The sequence below is a fragment of the Phyllobates terribilis genome, unplaced genomic scaffold (assembly GCF_046119375.1).
Source record: "Phyllobates terribilis strain yellow unplaced genomic scaffold, ASM4611937v1 Scaffold_40__1_contigs__length_11209783, whole genome shotgun sequence".
In the NCBI taxonomy this organism is placed as follows: domain Eukaryota; kingdom Metazoa; phylum Chordata; class Amphibia; order Anura; family Dendrobatidae; genus Phyllobates; species Phyllobates terribilis.
Window position 1 is genome coordinate 7,031,996 of NW_027362800.1, and position 26,544 is coordinate 7,058,539.

At 45.1% G+C, this 26,544-nt stretch overlaps 20 non-coding genes across 20 annotated transcripts; all 20 read right to left on the reverse strand.

The window, feature by feature from the left end:
- Window positions 1-587: 587 nt before the first annotated feature.
- LOC141191362 (U2 spliceosomal RNA) lies at window positions 588-778 on the reverse strand. Its single transcript, XR_012265359.1, has one exon. It is a non-coding gene; the product is annotated as a U2 spliceosomal RNA (small nuclear RNA).
- A 1,120-nt stretch (window positions 779-1,898) lies between these two features.
- Window positions 1,899-2,089, reverse strand: LOC141188918 (U2 spliceosomal RNA). Its single transcript, XR_012262993.1, has one exon. It is a non-coding gene; the product is annotated as a U2 spliceosomal RNA (small nuclear RNA).
- A 1,120-nt stretch (window positions 2,090-3,209) lies between these two features.
- Window positions 3,210-3,400, reverse strand: LOC141188919 (U2 spliceosomal RNA). The gene has a single exon (XR_012262994.1). It is a non-coding gene; the product is annotated as a U2 spliceosomal RNA (small nuclear RNA).
- A 1,124-nt stretch (window positions 3,401-4,524) lies between these two features.
- LOC141188920 (U2 spliceosomal RNA) lies at window positions 4,525-4,715 on the reverse strand. The gene has a single exon (XR_012262995.1). It is a non-coding gene; the product is annotated as a U2 spliceosomal RNA (small nuclear RNA).
- A 1,121-nt stretch (window positions 4,716-5,836) lies between these two features.
- Window positions 5,837-6,027, reverse strand: LOC141188921 (U2 spliceosomal RNA). The gene has a single exon (XR_012262996.1). It is a non-coding gene; the product is annotated as a U2 spliceosomal RNA (small nuclear RNA).
- Window positions 6,028-7,152: 1,125 nt separating this feature from the next.
- LOC141188922 (U2 spliceosomal RNA) lies at window positions 7,153-7,343 on the reverse strand. Its single transcript, XR_012262997.1, has one exon. It is a non-coding gene; the product is annotated as a U2 spliceosomal RNA (small nuclear RNA).
- Window positions 7,344-8,458: 1,115 nt separating this feature from the next.
- Window positions 8,459-8,649, reverse strand: LOC141188923 (U2 spliceosomal RNA). The gene has a single exon (XR_012262998.1). It is a non-coding gene; the product is annotated as a U2 spliceosomal RNA (small nuclear RNA).
- Window positions 8,650-9,769: 1,120 nt separating this feature from the next.
- LOC141188925 (U2 spliceosomal RNA) lies at window positions 9,770-9,960 on the reverse strand. Its single transcript, XR_012263000.1, has one exon. It is a non-coding gene; the product is annotated as a U2 spliceosomal RNA (small nuclear RNA).
- A 1,120-nt stretch (window positions 9,961-11,080) lies between these two features.
- LOC141188926 (U2 spliceosomal RNA) lies at window positions 11,081-11,271 on the reverse strand. The gene has a single exon (XR_012263001.1). It is a non-coding gene; the product is annotated as a U2 spliceosomal RNA (small nuclear RNA).
- A 1,124-nt stretch (window positions 11,272-12,395) lies between these two features.
- On the reverse strand, window positions 12,396-12,586 carry LOC141185480 (U2 spliceosomal RNA). The gene has a single exon (XR_012260139.1). It is a non-coding gene; the product is annotated as a U2 spliceosomal RNA (small nuclear RNA).
- Window positions 12,587-13,706: 1,120 nt separating this feature from the next.
- Window positions 13,707-13,897, reverse strand: LOC141188927 (U2 spliceosomal RNA). The gene has a single exon (XR_012263002.1). It is a non-coding gene; the product is annotated as a U2 spliceosomal RNA (small nuclear RNA).
- Window positions 13,898-15,018: 1,121 nt separating this feature from the next.
- Window positions 15,019-15,209, reverse strand: LOC141188928 (U2 spliceosomal RNA). Its single transcript, XR_012263003.1, has one exon. It is a non-coding gene; the product is annotated as a U2 spliceosomal RNA (small nuclear RNA).
- Window positions 15,210-16,329: 1,120 nt separating this feature from the next.
- Window positions 16,330-16,520, reverse strand: LOC141188929 (U2 spliceosomal RNA). The gene has a single exon (XR_012263004.1). It is a non-coding gene; the product is annotated as a U2 spliceosomal RNA (small nuclear RNA).
- A 1,120-nt stretch (window positions 16,521-17,640) lies between these two features.
- Window positions 17,641-17,831, reverse strand: LOC141188930 (U2 spliceosomal RNA). Its single transcript, XR_012263005.1, has one exon. It is a non-coding gene; the product is annotated as a U2 spliceosomal RNA (small nuclear RNA).
- A 1,120-nt stretch (window positions 17,832-18,951) lies between these two features.
- LOC141188931 (U2 spliceosomal RNA) lies at window positions 18,952-19,142 on the reverse strand. The gene has a single exon (XR_012263006.1). It is a non-coding gene; the product is annotated as a U2 spliceosomal RNA (small nuclear RNA).
- Window positions 19,143-20,262: 1,120 nt separating this feature from the next.
- LOC141188932 (U2 spliceosomal RNA) lies at window positions 20,263-20,453 on the reverse strand. The gene has a single exon (XR_012263007.1). It is a non-coding gene; the product is annotated as a U2 spliceosomal RNA (small nuclear RNA).
- A 1,125-nt stretch (window positions 20,454-21,578) lies between these two features.
- On the reverse strand, window positions 21,579-21,769 carry LOC141188933 (U2 spliceosomal RNA). Its single transcript, XR_012263008.1, has one exon. It is a non-coding gene; the product is annotated as a U2 spliceosomal RNA (small nuclear RNA).
- A 1,120-nt stretch (window positions 21,770-22,889) lies between these two features.
- On the reverse strand, window positions 22,890-23,080 carry LOC141191333 (U2 spliceosomal RNA). The gene has a single exon (XR_012265330.1). It is a non-coding gene; the product is annotated as a U2 spliceosomal RNA (small nuclear RNA).
- Window positions 23,081-24,197: 1,117 nt separating this feature from the next.
- Window positions 24,198-24,388, reverse strand: LOC141188934 (U2 spliceosomal RNA). The gene has a single exon (XR_012263009.1). It is a non-coding gene; the product is annotated as a U2 spliceosomal RNA (small nuclear RNA).
- Window positions 24,389-25,513: 1,125 nt separating this feature from the next.
- On the reverse strand, window positions 25,514-25,704 carry LOC141185158 (U2 spliceosomal RNA). Its single transcript, XR_012259846.1, has one exon. It is a non-coding gene; the product is annotated as a U2 spliceosomal RNA (small nuclear RNA).
- Window positions 25,705-26,544: the final 840 nt, after the last annotated feature.

The following is a 26,544-nucleotide window of genomic DNA, read 5'->3' on the forward strand; positions in this document are numbered from 1 at the left end:
GACTAATCAACCAAACTTTTTGGGTTGGTTTCTCTTTTATAGTCTGCAGGCATTAAATGAAAGAAGTCAGTGTTCCAGCAGAGGGAGACAACGTTTCAGAAAAGGCATTGTAGCAAACCAAAAAAGAAATTTTAAGCGCAGCAGAGTAACCAGCTCACATACCTGTTAGCTCAGGTGAGTTTAAAAGGCTGCTGTTGATAACAAGGGCATTTGCTAAATAGATGGTGTGTGTGCAACAATATACTGAAAGGTCAATTATATTGTGCAGCTTATCTCACCACCTGTAGTTATTTAGGTGAAAGCTCCAAAATGCTTGCCTAATATGTCTGTTTATCCAAAAGGAAGTATAGAGGGAGAGCTAGATAGATAGCATTGCATTACATTACATTACATGGCAATGCAATGCACAGTTGCTGAAGTTGAACCAAAATGAGCTTGTCATCTGGCTTCTGCAACTTTTAACATGAAAAATCCAATGAGGAGAAGAAAAGCAAAGCCAAAGAGTCCATCCCAAAATCCGATAAACAAGCAAAATGAACAAAAAGCATTGAATTCAATTCTTTCTGATTTGAGAAACTGCATTAAAGAAGGGGTGCACCGGTCCTGGAGATACTGCAATACCAGGTCAATGCGTGGAGTGGACAGAGCAAGCTCTTTTTCCATCTCCCTGTTTTAAAAATCCATTTAATATATGGTCCCCAGATAGGGGACGTATCAGATATTAAACTGATAAGAACAGATACTACACTTGATCTTAGCCAAAAGGCCGAGAAGCGATAACCAGAATTGGTTTCCGACTACGGTGCCACCCAAGGATTCTGAAAAGTCAATTTGTGGAGATGGCCAACTGGACTCCCGTTAATAAGACATGCTGTCAACCTCTAGATCCCTCACATGCCTGCACTTTTCGGCTTGCTGCTGCTGCAATCCACGCGTTTTAGATCTGCATAACTCCACCTCTTTTAGCACAGTACCCTCAACCCCCGGCTGTTCCCACCCGCCTCAACACCGTTGGAAGGGAGGAGAACCAATTAAGGTGGGGGGGGGGTGGAACGAGCAGCTGTCTACCCTTAGCAGGAGAGTTGCTGATTAATTACCTCTCCTGCTGCTGCTGCTGCTGGCTGTCCAGCAGCAGACTGAAGGTGGCTGCTGCTGTGCGCAGGTATATAAAGGCTCAGAGCCTATTATGACACGCGCAGCCAGCGTTCCATTGCCACATTCCGTCTACTGCAGGCGGGATACCTGGATGGCTGAATGTCACTGAGAAGCTCACAGAGACCGCCATAAGCAACAGTTTAAAAGAATGCCACAGACTAATCAACCAAACTTTTTGGGTTGGTTTCTCTTTTATAGTCTGCAGGCATTAAATGAAAGAAGTCAGTGTTCCAGCAGAGGGAGACAACGTTTCAGAAAAGGCATTGTAGCAAACCAAAAAAGAAATTTTAAGCGCAGCAGAGTAACCAGCTCACATACCTGTTAGCTCAGGTGAGTTTAAAAGGCTGCTGTTGATAACAAGGGCATTTGCTAAATAGATGGTGTGTGTGCAACAATATACTGAAAGGTCAATTATATTGTGCAGCTTATCTCACCACCTGTAGTTATTTAGGTGAAAGCTCCAAAATGCTTGCCTAATATGTCTGTTTATCCAAAAGGAAGTATAGAGGGAGAGCTAGATAGATAGCATTGCATTACATTACATTACATGGCAATGCAATGCACAGTTGCTGAAGTTGAACCAAAATGAGCTTGTCATCTGGCTTCTGCAACTTTTAACATGAAAAATCCAATGAGGAGAAGAAAAGCAAAGCCAAAGAGTCCATCCCAAAATCCGACAAACAAGCAAAATGAACAAAAAGCATTGAATTCAATTCTTTCTGATTTTAGAAACTGCATTAAAGAAGGGGTGCACCGGTCCTGGAGATACTGCAATACCAGGTCAATGCGTGGAGTGGACAGAGCAAGCTCTTTTTCCATCTCCCTGTTCTAAAAATCCATTTAATATATGGTCCCCAGATAGGGGACGTATCAGATATTAAACTGATAAGAACAGATACTACACTTGATCTTAGCCAAAAGGCCGAGAAGCGATAACCAGAATTGGTTTCCGACTACGGTGCCACCCAAGGATTCTGAAAAGTCCATTTGTGGAGATGGCCACCTGGACTCCCGTTAAGAAGACATGCTGTCAACCTCTAGATCCCTCACATGCCTGCACTTTTCGGCTTGCTGCTGCTGCAATCCACGCGTTTTAGATCTGCATAACTCCACCTCTTTTAGCACAGTACCCTCAACCCCCGGCTGTTCCCACCCGCCTCAACACCGTTGGAAGGGAGGAGAACCAATTAAGGCGGGGGGGGGGTGGAACGAGCAGCTGTCTACCCTTAGCAGGAGGGTTGCTGATTAATTACCTCTCCTGCTGCTGCTGCTGCTGGCTGTCCAGCAGCAGACTGAAGGTGGCTGCTGCTGTGCGCAGGTATATAAAGGCTCAGAGCCTATTATGACACGCGCAGCCAGCGTTCCATTGCCACATTCCGTCTACTGCAGGCGGGATACCTGGATGGCTGAATGTCACTGAGAAGCTCACAGAGACCGCCATAAGCAACAGTTTAAAAGAATGCCACAGACTAATCAACCAAACTTTTTGGGTTGGTTTCTCTTTTATAGTCTGCAGGCATTAAATGAAAGAAGTCAGTGTTCCAGCAGAGGGAGACAACGTTTCAGAAAAGGCATTGTAGCAAACCAAAAAAGAAATTTTAAGCGCAGCAGAGTAACCAGCTCACATACCTGTTAGCTCAGGTGAGTTTAAAAGGCTGCTGTTGATAACAAGGGCATTTGCTAAATAGATGGTGTGTGTGCAACAATATACTGAAAGGTCAATTATATTGTGCAGCTTATCTCACCACCTGTAGTTATTTAGGTGAAAGCTCCAAAATGCTTGCCTAATATGTCTGTTTATCCAAAAGGAAGTATAGAGGGAGAGCTAGATAGATAGCATTGCATTACATTACATTACATGGCAATGCAATGCACAGTTGCTGAAGTTGAACCAAAATGAGCTTGTCATCTGACTTCTGCAACTTTTAACATGAAAAATCCAATGAGGAGAAGAAAAGCAAAGCCAAAGAGTCCATCCCAAAATCCGACAAACAAGCAAAATGAACAAAAAGCATTGAATTCAATTCTTTCTGATTTTAGAAACTGCATTAAAGAAGGGGTGCACCGGTCCTGGAGATACTGCAATACCAGGTCAATGCGTGGAGTGGACAGAGCAAGCTCTTTTTCCATCTCCCTGTTCTAAAAATCCATTTAATATATGGTCCCCAGATAGGGGACGTATCAGATATTAAACTGATAAGAACAGATACTACACTTGATCTTAGCCAAAAGGCCGAGAAGCGATAACCAGAATTGGTTTCCGACTACGGTGCCACCCAAGGATTCTGAAAAGTCCATTTGTGGAGATGGCCACCTGGACTCCCGTTAAGAAGACATGCTGTCAACCTCTAGATCCCTCACATGCCTGCACTTTTCGGCTTGCTGCTGCTGCAATCCACGCGTTTTAGATCTGCATAACTCCACCTCTTTTAGCACAGTACCCTCAACCCCCGGCTGTTCCCACCCGCCTCAACACCGTTGGAAGGGAGGAGAACCAATTAAGGCGGGGGGGGGGGGGGTGGAACGAGCAGCTGTCTACCCTTAGCAGGAGGGTTGCTGATTAATTACCTCTCCTGCTGCTGCTGCTGCTGGCTGTCCAGCAGCAGACTGAAGGTGGCTGCTGCTGTGCGCAGGTATATAAAGGCTCAGAGCCTATTATGACACGCGCAGCCAGCGTTCCATTGCCACATTCCGTCTACTGCAGGCGGGATACCTGGATGGCTGAATGTCACTGAGAAGCTCACAGAGACCGCCATAAGCAACAGTTTAAAAGAATGCCACAGACTAATCAACCAAACTTTTTGGGTTGGTTTCTCTTTTATAGTCTGCAGGCATTAAATGAAAGAAGTCAGTGTTCCAGCAGAGGGAGACAACGTTTCAGAAAAGGCATTGTAGCAAACCAAAAAAGAAATTTTAAGCGCAGCAGAGTAACCAGCTCACATACCTGTTAGCTCAGGTGAGTTTAAAAGGCTGCTGTTGATAACAAGGGCATTTGCTAAATAGATGGTGTGTGTGCAACAATATACTGAAAGGTCAATTATATTGTGCAGCTTATCTCACCACCTGTAGTTATTTAGGTGAAAGCTCCAAAATGCTTGCCTAATATGTCTGTTTATCCAAAAGGAAGTATAGAGGGAGAGCTAGATAGATAGCATTGCATTACATTACATTACATGGCAATGCAATGCACAGTTGCTGAAGTTGAACCAAAATGAGCTTGTCATCTGGCTTCTGCAACTTTTAACATGAAAAATCCAATGAGGAGAAGAAAAGCAAAGCCAAAGAGTCCATCCCAAAATCCGACAAACAAGCAAAATGAACAAAAAGCATTGAATTCAATTCTTTCTGATTTTAGAAACTGCATTAAAGAAGGGGTGCACCGGTCCTGGAGATACTGCAATACCAGGTCAATGCGTGGAGTGGACAGAGCAAGCTCTTTTTCCATCTCCCTGTTCTAAAAATCCATTTAATATATGGTCCCCAGATAGGGGACGTATCAGATATTAAACTGATAAGAACAGATACTACACTTGATCTTAGCCAAAAGGCCGAGAAGCGATAACCAGAATTGGTTTCCGACTACGGTGCCACCCAAGGATTCTGAAAAGTCCATTTGTGGAGATGGCCACCTGGACTCCCGTTAAGAAGACATGCTGTCAACCTCTAGATCCCTCACATGCCTGCACTTTTCGGCTTGCTGCTGCTGCAATCCACGCGTTTTAGACCTGCATAACTCCACCTCTTTTAGCACAGTACCCTCAACCCCCGGCTGTTCCCACCCGCCTCAACACCGTTGGAAGGGAGGAGAACCAATTAAGGCGGGGGGGGGGGTGGAACGAGCAGCTGTCTACCCTTAGCAGGAGGGTTGCTGATTAATTACCTCTCCTGCTGCTGCTGCTGCTGGCTGTCCAGCAGCAGACTGAAGGTGGCTGCTGCTGTGCGCAGGTATATAAAGGCTCAGAGCCTATTATGACACGCGCAGCCAGCGTTCCATTGCCACATTCCGTCTACTGCAGGCGGGATACCTGGATGGCTGAATGTCACTGAGAAGCTCACAGAGACCGCCATAAGCAACAGTTTAAAAGAATGCCACAGACTAATCAACCAAACTTTTTGGGTTGGTTTCTCTTTTATAGTCTGCAGGCATTAAATGAAAGAAGTCAGTGTTCCAGCAGAGGGAGACAACGTTTCAGAAAAGGCATTGTAGCAAACCAAAAAAGAAATTTTAAGCGCAGCAGAGTAACCAGCTCACATACCTGTTAGCTCAGGTGAGTTTAAAAGGCTGCTGTTGATAACAAGGGCATTTGCTAAATAGATGGTGTGTGTGCAACAATATACTGAAAGGTCAATTATATTGTGCAGCTTATCTCACCACCTGTAGTTATTTAGGTGAAAGCTCCAAAATGCTTGCCTAATATGTCTGTTTATCCAAAAGGAAGTATAGAGGGAGAGCTAGATAGATAGCATTGCATTACATTACATTACATGGCAATGCAATGCACAGTTGCTGAAGTTGAACCAAAATGAGCTTGTCATCTGACTTCTGCAACTTTTAACATGAAAAATCCAATGAGGAGAAGAAAAGCAAAGCCAAAGAGTCCATCCCAAAATCCGACAAACAAGCAAAATGAACAAAAAGCATTGAATTCAATTCTTTCTGATTTTAGAAACTGCATTAAAGAAGGGGTGCACCGGTCCTGGAGATACTGCAATACCAGGTCAATGCGTGGAGTGGACAGAGCAAGCTCTTTTTCCATCTCCCTGTTCTAAAAATCCATTTAATATATGGTCCCCAGATAGGGGACGTATCAGATATTAAACTGATAAGAACAGATACTACACTTGATCTTAGCCAAAAGGCCGAGAAGCGATAACCAGAATTGGTTTCCGACTACGGTGCCACCCAAGGATTCTGAAAAGTCCATTTGTGGAGATGGCCACCTGGACTCCCGTTAAGAAGACATGCTGTCAACCTCTAGATCCCTCACATGCCTGCACTTTTCGGCTTGCTGCTGCTGCAATCCACGCGTTTTAGATCTGCATAACTCCACCTCTTTTAGCACAGTACCCTCAACCCCCGGCTGTTCCCACCCGCCTCAACACCGTTGGAAGGGAGGAGAACCAATTAAGGCGGGGGGGGGGGGGGGTGGAACGAGCAGCTGTCTACCCTTAGCAGGAGGGTTGCTGATTAATTACCTCTCCTGCTGCTGCTGCTGCTGGCTGTCCAGCAGCAGACTGAAGGTGGCTGCTGCTGTGGGCAGGTATATAAAGGCTCAGAGCCTATTATGACACGCGCAGCCAGCGTTCCATTGCCACATTCCGTCTACTGCAGGCAGGATACCTGGATGGCTGAATGTCACTGAGAAGCTCACAGAGACCGCCATAAGCAACAGTTTAAAAGAATGCCACAGACTAATCAACCAAACTTTTTGGGTTGGTTTCTCTTTTATAGTCTGCAGGCATTAAATGAAAGAAGTCAGTGTTCCAGCAGAGGGAGACAACGTTTCAGAAAAGGCATTGTAGCAAACCAAAAAAGAAATTTTAAGCGCAGCAGAGTAACCAGCTCACATACCTGTTAGCTCAGGTGAGTTTAAAAGGCTGCTGTTGATAACAAGGGCATTTGCTAAATAGATGGTGTGTGTGCAACAATATACTGAAAGGTCAATTATATTGTGCAGCTTATCTCACCACCTGTAGTTATTTAGGTGAAAGCTCCAAAATGCTTGCCTAATATGTCTGTTTATCCAAAAGGAAGTATAGAGGGAGAGCTAGATAGATAGCATTGCATTACATTACATTACATGGCAATGCAATGCACAGTTGCTGAAGTTGAACCAAAATGAGCTTGTCATCTGGCTTCTGCAACTTTTAACATGAAAAATCCAATGAGGAGAAGAAAAGCAAAGCCAAAGAGTCCATCCCAAAATCCGACAAACAAGCAAAATGAACAAAAAGCATTGAATTCAATTCTTTCTGATTTTAGAAACTGCATTAAAGAAGGGGTGCACCGGTCCTGGAGATACTGCAATACCAGGTCAATGCGTGGAGTGGACAGAGCAAGCTCTTTTTCCATCTCCCTGTTCTAAAAATCCATTTAATATATGGTCCCCAGATAGGGGACGTATCAGATATTAAACTGATAAGAACAGATACTACACTTGATCTTAGCCAAAAGGCCGAGAAGCGATAACCAGAATTGGTTTCCGACTACGGTGCCACCCAAGGATTCTGAAAAGTCCATTTGTGGAGATGGCCACCTGGACTCCCGTTAAGAAGACATGCTGTCAACCTCTAGATCCCTCACATGCCTGCACTTTTCGGCTTGCTGCTGCTGCAATCCACGCGTTTTAGATCTGCATAACTCCACCTCTTTTAGCACAGTACCCTCAACCCCCGGCTGTTCCCACCCGCCTCAACACCGTTGGAAGGGAGGAGAACCAATTAAGGCGGGGGGGGGGGTGGAACGAGCAGCTGTCTACCCTTAGCAGGAGGGTTGCTGATTAATTACCTCTCCTGCTGCTGCTGGCTGTCCAGCAGCAGACTGAAGGTGGCTGCTGCTGTGCGCAGGTATATAAAGGCTCAGAGCCTATTATGACACGCGCAGCCAGCGTTCCATTGCCACATTCCGTCTACTGCAGGCGGGATACCTGGATGGCTGAATGTCACTGAGAAGCTCACAGAGACCGCCATAAGCAACAGTTTAAAAGAATGCCACAGACTAATCAACCAAACTTTTTGGGTTGGTTTCTCTTTTATAGTCTGCAGGCATTAAATGAAAGAAGTCAGTGTTCCAGCAGAGGGAGACAACGTTTCAGAAAAGGCATTGTAGCAAACCAAAAAAGAAATTTTAAGCGCAGCAGAGTAACCAGCTCACATACCTGTTAGCTCAGGTGAGTTTAAAAGGCTGCTGTTGATAACAAGGGCATTTGCTAAATAGATGGTGTGTGTGCAACAATATACTGAAAGGTCAATTATATTGTGCAGCTTATCTCACCACCTGTAGTTATTTAGGTGAAAGCTCCAAAATGCTTGCCTAATATGTCTGTTTATCCAAAAGGAAGTATAGAGGGAGAGCTAGATAGATAGCATTGCATTACATTACATTACATGGCAATGCAATGCACAGTTGCTGAAGTTGAACCAAAATGAGCTTGTCATCTGGCTTCTGCAACTTTTAACATGAAAAATCCAATGAGGAGAAGAAAAGCAAAGCCAAAGAGTCCATCCCAAAATCCGACAAACAAGCAAAATGAACAAAAAGCATTGAATTCAATTCTTTCTGATTTTAGAAACTGCATTAAAGAAGGGGTGCACCGGTCCTGGAGATACTGCAATACCAGGTCAATGCGTGGAGTGGACAGAGCAAGCTCTTTTTCCATCTCCCTGTTCTAAAAATCCATTTAATATATGGTCCCCAGATAGGGGACGTATCAGATATTAAACTGATAAGAACAGATACTACACTTGATCTTAGCCAAAAGGCCGAGAAGCGATAACCAGAATTGGTTTCCGACTACGGTGCCACCCAAGGATTCTGAAAAGTCCATTTGTGGAGATGGCCACCTGGACTCCCGTTAAGAAGACATGCTGTCAACCTCTAGATCCCTCACATGCCTGCACTTTTCGGCTTGCTGCTGCTGCAATCCACGCGTTTTAGATCTGCATAACTCCACCTCTTTTAGCACAGTACCCTCAACCCCCGGCTGTTCCCACCCGCCTCAACACCGTTGGAAGGGAGGAGAACCAATTAAGGCGGGGGGGGGGTGGAACGAGCAGCTGTCTACCCTTAGCAGGAGGGTTGCTGATTAATTACCTCTCCTGCTGCTGCTGCTGCTGGCTGTCCAGCAGCAGACTGAAGGTGGCTGCTGCTGTGCGCAGGTATATAAAGGCTCAGAGCCTATTATGACACGCGCAGCCAGCGTTCCATTGCCACATTCCGTCTACTGCAGGCGGGATACCTGGATGGCTGAATGTCACTGAGAAGCTCACAGAGACCGCCATAAGCAACAGTTTAAAAGAATGCCACAGACTAATCAACCAAACTTTTTGGGTTGGTTTCTCTTTTATAGTCTGCAGGCATTAAATGAAAGAAGTCAGTGTTCCAGCAGAGGGAGACAACGTTTCAGAAAAGGCATTGTAGCAAACCAAAAAAGAAATTTTAAGCGCAGCAGAGTAACCAGCTCACATACCTGTTAGCTCAGGTGAGTTTAAAAGGCTGCTGTTGATAACAAGGGCATTTGCTAAATAGATGGTGTGTGTGCAACAATATACTGAAAGGTCAATTATATTGTGCAGCTTATCTCACCACCTGTAGTTATTTAGGTGAAAGCTCCAAAATGCTTGCCTAATATGTCTGTTTATCCAAAAGGAAGTATAGAGGGAGAGCTAGATAGATAGCATTGCATTACATTACATTACATGGCAATGCAATGCACAGTTGCTGAAGTTGAACCAAAATGAGCTTGTCATCTGGCTTCTGCAACTTTTAACATGAAAAATCCAATGAGGAGAAGAAAAGCAAAGCCAAAGAGTCCATCCCAAAATCCGACAAACAAGCAAAATGAACAAAAAGCATTGAATTCAATTCTTTCTGATTTTAGAAACTGCATTAAAGAAGGGGTGCACCGGTCCTGGAGATACTGCAATACCAGGTCAATGCGTGGAGTGGACAGAGCAAGCTCTTTTTCCATCTCCCTGTTCTAAAAATCCATTTAATATATGGTCCCCAGATAGGGGACGTATCAGATATTAAACTGATAAGAACAGATACTACACTTGATCTTAGCCAAAAGGCCGAGAAGCGATAACCAGAATTGGTTTCCGACTACGGTGCCACCCAAGGATTCTGAAAAGTCCATTTGTGGAGATGGCCACCTGGACTCCCGTTAAGAAGACATGCTGTCAACCTCTAGATCCCTCACATGCCTGCACTTTTCGGCTTGCTGCTGCTGCAATCCACGCGTTTTAGATCTGCATAACTCCACCTCTTTTAGCACAGTACCCTCAACCCCCGGCTGTTCCCACCCGCCTCAACACCGTTGGAAGGGAGGAGAACCAATTAAGGCGGGGGGGGGGTGGAACGAGCAGCTGTCTACCCTTAGCAGGAGGGTTGCTGATTAATTACCTCTCCTGCTGCTGCTGCTGCTGGCTGTCCAGCAGCAGACTGAAGGTGGCTGCTGCTGTGCGCAGGTATATAAAGGCTCAGAGCCTATTATGACACGCGCAGCCAGCGTTCCATTGCCACATTCCGTCTACTGCAGGCGGGATACCTGGATGGCTGAATGTCACTGAGAAGCTCACAGAGACCGCCATAAGCAACAGTTTAAAAGAATGCCACAGACTAATCAACCAAACTTTTTGGGTTGGTTTCTCTTTTATAGTCTGCAGGCATTAAATGAAAGAAGTCAGTGTTCCAGCAGAGGGAGACAACGTTTCAGAAAAGGCATTGTAGCAAACCAAAAAAGAAATTTTAAGCGCAGCAGAGTAACCAGCTCACATACCTGTTAGCTCAGGTGAGTTTAAAAGGCTCCTGTTGATTACAAGGGCATTTGCTAAATAGATGGTGTGTGTGCAACAATATACTGAAAGGTCAATTATATTGTGCAGCTTATCTCACCACCTGTAGTTATTTAGGTGAAAGCTCCAAAATGCTTGCCTAATATGTCTGTTTATCCAAAAGGAAGTATAGAGGGAGAGCTAGATAGATAGCATTGCATTACATTACATTACATGGCAATGCAATGCACAGTTGCTGAAGTTGAACCAAAATGAGCTTGTCATCTGGCTTCTGCAACTTTTAACATGAAAAATCCAATGAGGAGAAGAAAAGCAAAGCCAAAGAGTCCATCCCAAAATCCGACAAACAAGCAAAATGAACAAAAAGCATTGAATTCAATTCTTTCTGATTTTAGAAACTGCATTAAAGAAGGGGTGCACCGGTCCTGGAGATACTGCAATACCAGGTCAATGCGTGGAGTGGACAGAGCAAGCTCTTTTTCCATCTCCCTGTTCTAAAAATCCATTTAATATATGGTCCCCAGATAGGGGACGTATCAGATATTAAACTGATAAGAACAGATACTACACTTGATCTTAGCCAAAAGGCCGAGAAGCGATAACCAGAATTGGTTTCCGACTACGGTGCCACCCAAGGATTCTGAAAAGTCCATTTGTGGAGATGGCCACCTGGACTCCCGTTAAGAAGACATGCTGTCAACCTCTAGATCCCTCACATGCCTGCACTTTTCGGCTTGCTGCTGCTGCAATCCACGCGTTTTAGATCTGCATAACTCCACCTCTTTTAGCACAGTACCCTCAACCCCCGGCTGTTCCCACCCGCCTCAACACCGTTGGAAGGGAGGAGAACCAATTAAGGCGGGGGGGGGGGGGGTGGAACGAGCAGCTGTCTACCCTTAGCAGGAGGGTTGCTGATTAATTACCTCTCCTGCTGCTGCTGCTGCTGGCTGTCCAGCAGCAGACTGAAGGTGGCTGCTGCTGTGCGCAGGTATATAAAGGCTCAGAGCCTATTATGACACGCGCAGCCAGCGTTCCATTGCCACATTCCGTCTACTGCAGGCGGGATACCTGGATGGCTGAATGTCACTGAGAAGCTCACAGAGACCGCCATAAGCAACAGTTTAAAAGAATGCCACAGACTAATCAACCAAACATTTTGGGTTGGTTTCTCTTTTATAGTCTGCAGGCATTAAATGAAAGAAGTCAGTGTTCCAGCAGAGGGAGACAACGTTTCAGAAAAGGCATTGTAGCAAACCAAAAAAGAAATTTTAAGCGCAGCAGAGTAACCAGCTCACATACCTGTTAGCTCAGGTGAGTTTAAAAGGCTGCTGTTGATAACAAGGGCATTTGCTAAATAGATGGTGTGTGTGCAACAATATACTGAAAGGTCAATTATATTGTGCAGCTTATCTCACCACCTGTAGTTATTTAGGTGAAAGCTCCAAAATGCTTGCCTAATATGTCTGTTTATCCAAAAGGAAGTATAGAGGGAGAGCTAGATAGATAGCATCGCATTACATTACATTACATGGCAATGCAATGCACAGTTGCTGAAGTTGAACCAAAATGAGCTTGTCATCTGGCTTCTGCAACTTTTAACATGAAAAATCCAATGAGGAGAAGAAAAGCAAAGCCAAAGAGTCCATCCCAAAATCCGACAAACAAGCAAAATGAACAAAAAGCATTGAATTCAATTCTTTCTGATTTTAGAAACTGCATTAAAGAAGGGGTGCACCGGTTCTGGAGATACTGCAATACCAGGTCAATGCGTGGAGTGGACAGAGCAAGCTCTTTTTCCATCTCCCTGTTCCAAAAATCCATTTAATATATGGTCCCCAGATAGGGGACGTATCAGATATTAAACTGATAAGAACAGATACTACACTTGATCTTAGCCAAAAGGCCGAAAAGCGATAACCAGAATTGGTTTCCGACTACGGTGCCACCCAAGGATTCTGAAAAGTCCATTTGTGGAGATGGCCACCTGGACTCCTGTTAAGAAAACATGCTGTCAACCTCTAGATCCCTCACATGCCTGCACTTTTCGGCTTGCTGCTGCTGCAATCCACGCGTTTTAGATCTGCATAACTCCACCTCTTTTAGCACAGTACCCTCAACCCCCGGCTGTTCCCACCCGCCTCAACACCGTTGGAAGGGAGGAGAACCAATTAAGGCGGGGGGGGGGTGGAACGAGCAGCTGTCTACCCTTAGCAGGAGGGTTGCTGATTAATTACCTCTCCTGCTGCTGCTGCTGCTGGCTGTCCAGCAGCAGACTGAAGGTGGCTGCTGCTGTGCGCAGGTATATAAAGGCTCAGAGCCTATTATGACACGCGCAGCCAGCGTTCCATTGCCACATTCCGTCTACTGCAGGCGGGATACCTGGATGGCTGAATGTCACTGAGAAGCTCACAGAGACCGCCATAAGCAACAGTTTAAAAGAATGCCACAGACTAATCAACCAAACTTTTTGGGTTGGTTTCTCTTTTATAGTCTGCAGGCATTAAATGAAAGAAGTCAGTGTTCCAGCAGAGGGAGACAACGTTTCAGAAAAGGCATTGTAGCAAACCAAAAAAGAAATTTTAAGCGCAGCAGAGTAACCAGCTCACATACCTGTTAGCTCAGGTGAGTTTAAAAGGCTGCTGTTGATAACAAGGGCATTTGCTAAATAGATGGTGTGTGTGCAATAATATACTGAAAGGTCAATTATATTGTGCAGCTTATCTCACCACCTGTAGTTATTTAAGTGAAAGCTCCAAAATGCTTGCCTAATATGTCTGTTTATCCAAAAGGAAGTATAGAGGGAGAGCTAGATAGATAGCATTGCATTACATTGCATTACATGGCAATGCAATGCACAGTTGCTGAAGTTGAACCAAAATGAGCTTGTCATCTGACTTCTGCAACTTTTAACATGAAAAATCCAATGAGGAGAAGAAAAGCAAAGCCAAAGAGTCCATCCCAAAATCCGACAAACAAGCAAAATGAACAAAAAGCATTGAATTCAATTCTTTCTGATTTTAGAAACTGCATTAAAGAAGGGGTGCACCGGTCCTGGAGATACTGCAATACCAGGTCAATGCGTGGAGTGGACAGAGCAAGCTCTTTTTCCATCTCCCTGTTCTAAAAATCCATTTAATATATGGTCCCCAGATAGGGGACGTATCAGATATTAAACTGATAAGAACAGATACTACACTTGATCTTAGCCAAAAGGCCGAGAAGCGATAACCAGAATTGGTTTCCGACTACGGTGCCACCCAAGGATTCTGAAAAGTCCATTTGTGGAGATGGCCACCTGGACTCCCGTTAAGAAGACATGCTGTCAACCTCTAGATCCCTCACATGCCTGCACTTTTCGGCTTGCTGCTGCTGCAATCCACGCGTTTTAGATCTGCATAACTCCACCTCTTTTAGCACAGTACCCTCAACCCCCGGCTGTTCCCACCCGCCTCAACACCGTTGGAAGGGAGGAGAACCAATTAAGGCGGGGGGGGGGGTGGAACGAGCAGCTGTCTACCCTTAGCAGGAGGGTTGCTGATTAATTACCTCTCCTGCTGCTGCTGCTGCTGGCTGTCCAGCAGCAGACTGAAGGTGGCTGCTGCTGTGCGCAGGTATATAAAGGCTCAGAGCCTATTATGACACGCGCAGCCAGCGTTCCATTGCCACATTCCGTCTACTGCAGGCGGGATACCTGGATGGCTGAATGTCACTGAGAAGCTCACAGAGACCGCCATAAGCAACAGTTTAAAAGAATGCCACAGACTAATCAACCAAACTTTTTGGGTTGGTTTCTCTTTTATAGTCTGCAGGCATTAAATGAAAGAAGTCAGTGTTCCAGCAGAGGGAGACAACGTTTCAGAAAAGGCATTGTAGCAAACCAAAAAAGATATTTTAAGCGCAGCAGAGTAACCAGCTCACATACCTGTTAGCTCAGGTGAGTTTAAAAGGCTGCTGTTGATAACAAGGGCATTTGCTAAATAGATGGTGTGTGTGCAACAATATACTGAAAGGTCAATTATATTGTGCAGCTTATCTCACCACCTGTAGTTATTTAGGTGAAAGCTCCAAAATGCTTGCCTAATATGTCTGTTTATCCAAAAGGAAGTATAGAGGGAGAGCTAGATAGATAGCATTGCATTACATTACATTACATGGCAATGCAATGCACAGTTGCTGAAGTTGAACCAAAATGAGCTTGTCATCTGGCTTCTGCAACTTTTAACATGAAAAATCCAATGAGGAGAAGAAAAGCAAAGCCAAAGAGTCCATCCCAAAATCCGACAAACAAGCAAAATGAACAAAAAGCATTGAATTCAATTCTTTCTGATTTTAGAAACTGCATTAAAGAAGGGGTGCACCGGTCCTGGAGATACTGCAATACCAGGTCAATGCGTGGAGTGGACAGAGCAAGCTCTTTTTCCATCTCCCTGTTCTAAAAATCCATTTAATATATGGTCCCCAGATAGGGGACGTATCAGATATTAAACTGATAAGAACAGATACTACACTTGATCTTAGCCAAAAGGCCGAGAAGCGATAACCAGAATTGGTTTCCGACTACGGTGCCACCCAAGGATTCTGAAAAGTCCATTTGTGGAGATGGCCACCTGGACTCCCGTTAAGAAGACATGCTGTCAACCTCTAGATCCCTCACATGCCTGCACTTTTCGGCTTGCTGCTGCTGCAATCCACGCGTTTTAGATCTGCATAACTCCACCTCTTTTAGCACAGTACCCTCAACCCCCGGCTGTTCCCACCCGCCTCAACACCGTTGGAAGGGAGGAGAACCAATTAAGGCGGGGGGGGGGTGGAACGAGCAGCTGTCTACCCTTAGCAGGAGGGTTGCTGATTAATTACCTCTCCTGCTGCTGCTGCTGCTGGCTGTCCAGCAGCAGACTGAAGGTGGCTGCTGCTGTGCGCAGGTATATAAAGGCTCAGAGCCTATTATGACACGCGCAGCCAGCGTTCCATTGCCACATTCCGTCTACTGCAGGCGGGATACCTGGATGGCTGAATGTCACTGAGAAGCTCACAGAGACCGCCATAAGCAACAGTTTAAAAGAATGCCACAGACTAATCAACCAAACTTTTTGGGTTGGTTTCTCTTTTATAGTCTGCAGGCATTAAATGAAAGAAGTCAGTGTTCCAGCAGAGGGAGACAACGTTTCAGAAAAGGCATTGTAGCAAACCAAAAAAGAAATTTTAAGCGCAGCAGAGTAACCAGCTCACATACCTGTTAGCTCAGGTGAGTTTAAAAGGCTGCTGTTGATAACAAGGGCATTTGCTAAATAGATGGTGTGTGTGCAACAATATACTGAAAGGTCAATTATATTGTGCAGCTTATCTCACCACCTGTAGTTATTTAGGTGAAAGCTCCAAAATGCTTGCCTAATATGTCTGTTTATCCAAAAGGAAGTATAGAGGGAGAGCTAGATAGATAGCATTGCATTACATTACATTACATGGCAATGCAATGCACAGTTGCTGAAGTTGAACCAAAATGAGCTTGTCATCTGGCTTCTGCAACTTTTAACATGAAAAATCCAATGAGGAGAAGAAAAGCAAAGCCAAAGAGTCCATCCCAAAATCCGACAAACAAGCAAAATGAACAAAAAGCATTGAATTCAATTCTTTCTGATTTTAGAAACTGCATTAAAGAAGGGGTGCACCGGTCCTGGAGATACTGCAATACCAGGTCAATGCGTGGAGTGGACAGAGCAAGCTCTTTTTCCATCTCCCTGTTCTAAAAATCCATTTAATATATGGTCCCCAGATAGGGGACGTATCAGATATTAAACTGATAAGAACAGATACTACACTTGATCTTAGCCAAAAGGCCGAGAAGCGATAACCAGAATTGGTTTCCGACTACGGTGCCACCCAAGGATTCTGAAAAGTCCATTTGTGGAGATGGCCACCTGGACTCCCGTTAAGAAGACATGCTGTCAACCTCTAGATCCCTCACATGCCTGCACTTTTCGGCTTGCTGCTGCTGCAATCCACGCGTTTTAGATCTGCATAACTCCACCTCTTTTAGCACAGTACCCTCAACCCCCGGCTGTTCCCACCCGCCTCAACACCGTTGGAAGGGAGGAGAACCAATTAAGGCGGGGGGGGGGTGGAACGAGCAGCTGTCTACCCTTAGCAGGAGGGTTGCTGATTAATTACCTCTCCTGCTGCTGCTGCTGCTGGCTGTCCAGCAGCAGACTGAAGGTGGCTGCTGCTGTGCGCAGGTATATAAAGGCTCAGAGCCTATTATGACACGCGCAGCCAGCGTTCCATTGCCACATTCCGTCTACTGCAGGCGGGATACCTGGATGGCTGAATGTCACTGAGAAGCTCACAGAGACCGCCATAAGCAACAGTTTAAAAGAATGCCACAGACTAATCAACCAAACTTTTTGGGTTGGTTTCTCTTTTATAGTCTGCAGGCATTAAATGAAAGAAGTCAGTGTTCCAGCAGAGGGAGACAACGTTTCAGAAAAGGCATTGTAGCAAACCAAAAAAGAAATTTTAAGCGCAGCAGAGTAACCAGCTCACATACCTGTTAGCTCAGGTGAGTTTAAAAGGCTGCTGTTGATAACAAGGGCATTTGCTAAATAGATGGTGTGTGTGCAACAATATACTGAAAGGTCAATTATATTGTGCAGCTTATCTCACCACCTGTAGTTATTTAGGTGAAAGCTCCAAAATGCTTGCCTAATATGTCTGTTTATCCAAAAGGAAGTATAGAGGGAGAGCTAGATAGATAGCATTGCATTACATTACATTACATGGCAATGCAATGCACAGTTGCTGAAGTTGAACCAAAATGAGCTTGTCATCTGGCTTCTGCAACTTTTAACATGAAAAATCCAATGAGGAGAAGAAAAGCAAAGCCAAAGAGTCCATCCCAAAATCCGACAAACAAGCAAAATGAACAAAAAGCATTGAATTCAATTCTTTCTGATTTTAGAAACTGCATTAAAGAAGGGGTGCACCGGTCCTGGAGATACTGCAATACCAGGTCAATGCGTGGAGTGGACAGAGCAAGCTCTTTTTCCATCTCCCTGTTCTAAAAATCCATTTAATATATGGTCCCCAGATAGGGGACGTATCAGATATTAAACTGATAAGAACAGATACTACACTTGATCTTAGCCAAAAGGCCGAGAAGCGATAACCAGAATTGGTTTCCGACTACGGTGCCACCCAAGGATTCTGAAAAGTCCATTTGTGGAGATGGCCACCTGGACTCCCGTTAAGAAGACATGCTGTCAACCTCTAGATCCCTCACATGCCTGCACTTTTCGGCTTGCTGCTGCTGCAATCCACGCGTTTTAGATCTGCATAACTCCACCTCTTTTAGCACAGTACCCTCAACCCCCGGCTGTTCCCACCCGCCTCAACACCGTTGGAAGGGAGGAGAACCAGTTAAGGCGGGGGGGGGGTGGAACGAGCAGCTGTCTACCCTTAGCAGGAGGGTTGCTGATTAATTACCTCTCCTGCTGCTGCTGCTGCTGGCTGTCCAGCAGCAGACTGAAGGTGGCTGCTGCTGTGCGCAGGTATATAAAGGCTCAGAGCCTATTATGACACGCGCAGCCAGCGTTCCATTGCCACATTCCGTCTACTGCAGGCGGGATACCTGGATGGCTGAATGTCACTGAGAAGCTCACAGAGACCGCCATAAGCAACAGTTTAAAAGAATGCCACAGACTAATCAACCAAACTTTTTGGGTTGGTTTCTCTTTTATAGTCTGCAGGCATTAAATGAAAGAAGTCAGTGTTCCAGCAGAGGGAGACAACGTTTCAGAAAAGGCATTGTAGCAAACCAAAAAAGAAATTTTAAGCGCAGCAGAGTAACCAGCTCACATACCTGTTAGCTCAGGTGAGTTTAAAAGGCTGCTGTTGATAACAAGGGCATTTGCTAAATAGATGGTGTGTGTGCAACAATATACTGAAAGGTCAATTATATTGTGCAGCTTATCTCACCACCTGTAGTTATTTAGGTGAAAGCTCCAAAATGCTTGCCTAATATGTCTGTTTATCCAAAAGGAAGTATAGAGGGAGAGCTAGATAGATAGCATTGCATTACATTACATTACATGGCAATGCAATGCACAGTTGCTGAAGTTGAACCAAAATGAGCTTGTCATCTGGCTTCTGCAACTTTTAACATGAAAAATCCAATGAGGAGAAGAAAAGCAAAGCCAAAGAGTCCATCCCAAAATCCGACAAACAAGCAAAATGAACAAAAAGCATTGAATTCAATTCTTTCTGATTTTAGAAACTGCATTAAAGAAGGGGTGCACCGGTCCTGGAGATACTGCAATACCAGGTCAATGCGTGGAGTGGACAGAGCAAGCTCTTTTTCCATCTCCCTGTTCTAAAAATCCATTTAATATATGGTCCCCAGATAGGGGACGTATCAGATATTAAACTGATAAGAACAGATACTACACTTGATCTTAGCCAAAAGGCCGAGAAGCGATAACCAGAATTGGTTTCCGACTACGGTGCCACCCAAGGATTCTGAAAAGTCCATTTGTGGAGATGGCCACCTGGACTCCCGTTAAGAAGACATGCTGTCAACCTCTAGATCCCTCACATGCCTGCACTTTTCGGCTTGCTGCTGCTGCAATCCACGCGTTTTAGATCTGCATAACTCCACCTCTTTTAGCACAGTACCCTCAACCCCCGGCTGTTCCCACCCGCCTCAACACCGTTGGAAGGGAGGAGAACCAATTAAGGCGGGGGGGGGGTGGAACGAGCAGCTGTCTACCCTTAGCAGGAGGGTTGCTGATTAATTACCTCTCCTGCTGCTGCTGCTGCTGGCTGTCCAGCAGCAGACTGAAGGTGGCTGCTGCTGTGCGCAGGTATATAAAGGCTCAGAGCCTATTATGACACGCGCAGCCAGCGTTCCATTGCCACATTCCGTCTACTGCAGGCGGGATACCTGGATGGCTGAATGTCACTGAGAAGCTCACAGAGACCGCCATAAGCAACAGTTTAAAAGAATGCCACAGACTAATCAACCAAACTTTTTGGGTTGGTTTCTCTTTTATAGTCTGCAGGCATTAAATGAAAGAAGTCAGTGTTCCAGCAGAGGGAGACAACGTTTCAGAAAAGGCATTGTAGCAAACCAAAAAAGAAATTTTAAGCGCAGCAGAGTAACCAGCTCACATACCTGTTAGCTCAGGTGAGTTTAAAAGGCTGCTGTTGATAACAAGGGCATTTGCTAAATAGATGGTGTGTGTGCAACAATATACTGAAAGGTCAATTATATTGTGCAGCTTATCTCACCACCTGTAGTTATTTAGGTGAAAGCTCCAAAATGCTTGCCTAATATGTCTGTTTATCCAAAAGGAAGTATAGAGGGAGAGCTAGATAGATAGCATTGCATTACATTACATTACATGGCAATGCAATGCACAGTTGCTGAAGTTGAACCAAAATGAGCTTGTCATCTGGCTTCTGCAACTTTTAACATGAAAAATCCAATGAGGAGAAGAAAAGCAAATCCAAAGAGTCCATCCCAAAATCCGACAAACAAGCAAAATGAACAAAAAGCATTGAATTCAATTCTTTCTGATTTTAGAAACTGCATTAAAGAAGGGGTGCACCGGTCCTGGAGATACTGCAATACCAGGTCAATGCGTGGAGTGGACAGAGCAAGCTCTTTTTCCATCTCCCTGTTCTAAAAATCCATTTAATATATGGTCCCCAGATAGGGGACGTATCAGATATTAAACTGATAAGAACAGATACTACACTTGATCTTAGCCAAAAGGCCGAGAAGCGATAACCAGAATTGGTTTCCGACTACGGTGCCACCCAAGGATTCTGAAAAGTCCATTTGTGGAGATGGCCACCTGGACTCCCGTTAAGAAGACATGCTGTCAACCTCTAGATCCCTCACATGCCTGCACTTTTCGGCTTGCTGCTGCTGCAATCCACGCGTTTTAGATCTGCATAACTCCACCTCTTTTAGCACAGTACCCTCAACCCCCGGCTGTTCCCACCCGCCTCAACACCGTTGGAAGGGAGGAGAACCAATTAAGGCGGGGGGGGGGGGGGGTGGAACGAGCAGCTGTCTACCCTTAGCAGGAGGGTTGCTGATTAATTACCTCTCCTGCTGCTGCTGCTGCTGGCTGTCCAGCAGCAGACTGAAGGTGGCTGCTGCTGTGCGCAGGTATATAAAGGCTCAGAGCCTATTATGACACGCGCAGCCAGCGTTCCATTGCCACATTCCGTCTACTGCAGGCGGGATACCTGGATGGCTGAATGTCACTGAGAAGCTCACAGAGACCGCCATAAGCAACAGTTTAAAAGAATGCCACAGACTAATCAACCAAACTTTTTGGGTTGGTTTCTCTTTTATAGTCTGCAGGCATTAAATGAAAGAAGTCAGTGTTCCAGCAGAGGGAGACAACGTTTCAGAAAAGGCATTGTAGCAAACCAAAAAAGAAATTTTAAGCGCAGCAGAGTAACCAGCTCACATACCTGTTAGCTCAGGTGAGTTTAAAAGGCTGCTGTTGATAACAAGGGCATTTGCTAAATAGATGGTGTGTGTGCAACAATATACTGAAAGGTCAATTATATTGTGCAGCTTATCTCACCACCTGTAGTTATTTAGCTGAAAGCTCCAAAATGCTTGCCTAATATGTCTGTTTATCCAAAAGGAAGTATAGAGGGAGAGCTAGATAGATAGCATTGCATTACATTACATTACATGGCAATGCAATGCACAGTTGCTGAAGTTGAACCAAAATGAGCTTGTCATCTGGCTTCTGCAACTTTTAACATGAAAAATCCAATGAGGAGAAGAAAAGCAAAGCCAAAGAGTCCATCCCAAAATCCGACAAACAAGCAAAATGAACAAAAAGCATTGAATTCAATTCTTTCTGATTTTAGAAACTGCATTAAAGAAGGGGTGCACCGGTCCTGGAGATACTGCAATACCAGGTCAATGCGTGGAGTGGACAGAGCAAGCTCTTTTTCCATCTCCCTGTTCTAAAAATCCATTTAATATATGGTCCCCAGATAGGGGACGTATCAGATATTAAACTGATAAGAACAGATACTACACTTGATCTTAGCCAAAAGGCCGAGAAGCGATAACCAGAATTGGTTTCCGACTACGGTGCCACCCAAGGATTCTGAAAAGTCCATTTGTGGAGATGGCCACCTGGACTCCCGTTAAGAAGACATGCTGTCAACCTCTAGATCCCTCACATGCCTGCACTTTTCGGCTTGCTGCTGCTGCAATCCACGCGTTTTAGATCTGCATAACTCCACCTCTTTTAGCACAGTACCCTCAACCCCCGGCTGTTCCCACCCGCCTCAACACCGTTGGAAGGGAGGAGAACCAGTTAAGGCGGGGGGGGGGTGGAACGAGCAGCTGTCTACCCTTAGCAGGAGGGTTGCTGATTAATTACCTCTCCTGCTGCTGCTGCTGCTGGCTGTCCAGCAGCAGACTGAAGGTGGCTGCTGCTGTGCGCAGGTATATAAAGGCTCAGAGCCTATTATGACACGCGCAGCCAGCGTTCCATTGCCACATTCCGTCTACTGCAGGCGGGATACCTGGATGGCTGAATGTCACTGAGAAGCTCACAGAGACCGCCATAAGCAACAGTTTAAAAGAATGCCACAGACTAATCAACCAAACTTTTTGGGTTGGTTTCTCTTTTATAGTCTGCAGGCATTAAATGAAAGAAGTCAGTGTTCCAGCAGAGGGAGACAACGTTTCAGAAAAGGCATTGTAGCAAACCAAAAAAGAAATTTTAAGCGCAGCAGAGTAACCAGCTCACATACCTGTTAGCTCAGGTGAGTTTAAAAGGCTGCTGTTGATAACAAGGGCATTTGCTAAATAGATGGTGTGTGTGCAACAATATACTGAAAGGTCAATTATATTGTGCAGCTTATCTCACCACCTGTAGTTATTTAGGTGAAAGCTCCAAAATGCTTGCCTAATATGTCTGTTTATCCAAAAGGAAGTATAGAGGGAGAGCTAGATAGATAGCATTGCATTACATTACATTACATGGCAATGCAATGCACAGCTGCTGAAGTTGAACCAAAATGAGCTTGTCATCTGGCTTCTGCAACTTTTAACATGAAAAATCCAATGAGGAGAAGAAAAGCAAAGCCAAAGAGTCCATCCCAAAATCCGACAAACAAGCAAAATGAACAAAAAGCATTGAATTCAATTCTTTCTGATTTTAGAAACTGCATTAAAGAAGGGGTGCACCGGTCCTGGAGATACTGCAATACCAGGTCAATGCGTGGAGTGGACAGAGCAAGCTCTTTTTCCATCTCCCTGTTCTAAAAATCCATTTAATATATGGTCCCCAGATAGGGGACGTATCAGATATTAAACTGATAAGAACAGATACTACACTTGATCTTAGCCAAAAGGCCGAGAAGCAATAACCAGAATTGGTTTCCGACTACGGTGCCACCCAAGGATTCTGAAAAGTCCATTTGTGGAGATGGCCACCTGGACTCCCGTTAAGAAGACATGCTGTCAACCTCTAGATCCCTCACATGCCTGCACTTTTCGGCTTGCTGCTGCTGCAATCCACGCGTTTTAGATCTGCATAACTCCACCTCTTTTAGCACAGTACCCTCAACCCCCGGCTGTTCCCACCCGCCTCAACACCGTTGGAAGGGAGGAGAACCAATTAAGGCGGGGGGGGGGTGGAACGAGCAGCTGTCTACCCTTAGCAGGAGGGTTGCTGATTAATTACCTCTCCTGCTGCTGCTGCTGGCTGTCCAGCAGCAGACTGAAGGTGGCTGCTGCTGTGCGCAGGTATATAAAGGCTCAGAGCCTATTATGACACGCGCAGCCAGCGTTCCATTGCCGCATTCCGTCTACTGCAGGCGGGATACCTGGATGGCTGAATGTCACTGAGAAGCTCACAGAGACCGCCATAAGCAACAGTTTAAAAGAATGCCACAGACTAATCAACCAAACTTTTTGGGTTGGTTTCTCTTTTATAGTCTGCAGGCATTAAATGAAAGAAGTCAGTGTTCCAGCAGAGGGAGACAACGTTTCAGAAAAGGCATTGTAGCAAACCAAAAAAGAAATTTTAAGCGCAGCAGAGTAACCAGCTCACATACCTGTTAGCTCAGGTGAGTTTAAAAGGCTGCTGTTGATAACAAGGGCATTTGCTAAATAGATGGTGTGTGTGCAACAATATACTGAAAGGTCAATTATATTGTGCAGCTTATCTCACCACCTGTAGTTATTTAGGTGAAAGCTCCAAAATGCTTGCCTAATATGTCTGTTTATCCAAAAGGAAGTATAGAGGGAGAGCTAGATAGATAGCATTGCATTACATTACATTACATGGCAATGCAATGCACAGTTGCTGAAGTTGAACCAAAATGAGCTTGTCATCTGGCTTCTGCAACTTTTAACATGAAAAATCCAATGAGGAGAAGAAAAGCAAAGCCAAAGAGTCCATCCCAAAATCCGACAAACAAGCAAAATGAACAAAAAGCATTGAATTCAATTCTTTCTGATTTTAGAAACTGCATTAAAGAAGGGGTGCACCGGTCCTGGAGATACTGCAATACCAGGTCAATGCGTGGAGTGGACAGAGCAAGCTCTTTTTCCATCTCCCTGTTCTAAAAATCCATTTAATATATGGTCCCCAGATAGGGGACGTATCAGATATTAAACTGATAAGAACAGATACTACACTTGATCTTAGCCAAAAGGCCGAGAAGCGATAACCAGAATTGGTTTCCGACTACGGTGCCACCCAAGGATTCTGAAAAGTCCATTTGTGGAGATGGCCACCTGGACTCCCGTTAAGAAGACATGCTGTCAACCTCTAGATCCCTCACATGCCTGCACTTTTCGGCTTGCTGCTGCTGCAATCCACGCGTTTTAGATCTGCATAACTCCACCTCTTTTAGCACAGTACCCTCAACCCCCGGCTGTTCCCACCCGCCTCAACACCGTTGGAAGGGAGGAGAACCAATTAAGGCGGGGGGGGGGGGGGGTGGAACGAGCAGCTGTCTACCCTTAGCAGGAGGGTTGCTGATTAATTACCTCTCCTGCTGCTGCTGCTGCTGGCTGTCCAGCAGCAGACTGAAGGTGGCTGCTGCTGTGCGCAGGTATATAAAGGCTCAGAGCCTATTATGACACGCGCAGCCAGCGTTCCATTGCCACATTCCGTCTACTGCAGGCGGGATACCTGGATGGCTGAATGTCACTGAGAAGCTCACAGAGACCGCCATAAGCAACAGTTTAAAAGAATGCCACAGACTAATCAACCAAACTTTTTGGGTTGGTTTCTCTTTTATAGTCTGCAGGCATTAAATGAAAGAAGTCAGTGTTCCAGCAGAGGGAGACAACGTTTCAGAAAAGGCATTGTAGCAAACCAAAAAAGAAATTTTAAGCGCAGCAGAGTAACCAGCTCACATACCTGTTAGCTCAGGTGAGTTTAAAAGGCTGCTGTTGATAACAAGGGCATTTGCTAAATAGATGGTGTGTGTGCAACAATATACTGAAAGGTCAATTATATTGTGCAGCTTATCTCACCACCTGTAGTTATTTAGGTGAAAGCTCCAAAATGCTTGCCTAATATGTCTGTTTATCCAAAAGGAAGTATAGAGGGAGAGCTAGATAGATAGCATTGCATTACATTACATTACATGGCAATGCAATGCACAGTTGCTGAAGTTGAACCAAAATGAGCTTGTCATCTGGCTTCTGCAACTTTTAACATGAAAAATCCAATGAGGAGAAGAAAAGCAAAGCCAAAGAGTCCATCCCAAAATCCGACAAACAAGCAAAATGAACAAAAAGCATTGAATTCAATTCTTTCTGATTTTAGAAACTGCATTAAAGAAGGGGTGCACCGGTCCTGGAGATACTGCAATACCAGGTCAATGCGTGGAGTGGACAGAGCAAGCTCTTTTTCCATCTCCCTGTTCTAAAAATCCATTTAATATATGGTCCCCAGATAGGGGACGTATCAGATATTAAACTGATAAGAACAGATACTACACTTTATCTTAGCCAAAAGGCCGAGAAGCGATAACCAGAATTGGTTTCCGACTACGGTGCCACCCAAGGATTCTGAAAAGTCCATTTGTGGAGATGGCCACCTGGACTCCCGTTAAGAAGACATGCTGTCAACCTCTAGATCCCTCACATGCCTGCACTTTTCGGCTTGCTGCTGCTGCAATCCACGCGTTTTAGATCTGCATAACTCCACCTCTTTTAGCACAGTACCCTCAACCCCCGGCTGTTCCCACCCGCCTCAACACCGTTGGAAGGGAGGAGAACCAATTAAGGCGGGGGGGGGGGGGGTGGAACGAGCAGCTGTCTACCCTTAGCAGGAGGGTTGCTGATTAATTACCTCTCCTGCTGCTGCTGCTGCTGGCTGTCCAGCAGCAGACTGAAGGTGGCTGCTGCTGTGCGCAGGTATATAAAGGCTCAGAGCCTATTATGACACGCGCAGCCAGCGTTCCATTGCCACATTCCGTCTACTGCACGCGGGATACCTGGATGGCTGAATGTCACTGAGAAGCTCACAGAGACCGCCATAAGCAACAGTTTAAAAGAATGCCACAGACTAATCAACCAAACTTTTTGGGTTGGTTTCTCTTTTATAGTCTGCAGGCATTAAATGAAAGAAGTCAGTGTTCCAGCAGAGGGAGACAACGTTTCAGAAAAGGCATTGTAGCAAACCAAAAAAGAAATTTTAAGCGCAGCAGAGTAACCAGCTCACATACCTGTTAGCTCAGGTGAGTTTAAAAGGCTGCTGTTGATAACAAGGGCATTTGCTAAATAGATGGTGTGTGTGCAACAATATACTGAAAGGTCAATTATATTGTGCAGCTTATCTCACCACCTGTAGTTATTTAGGTGAAAGC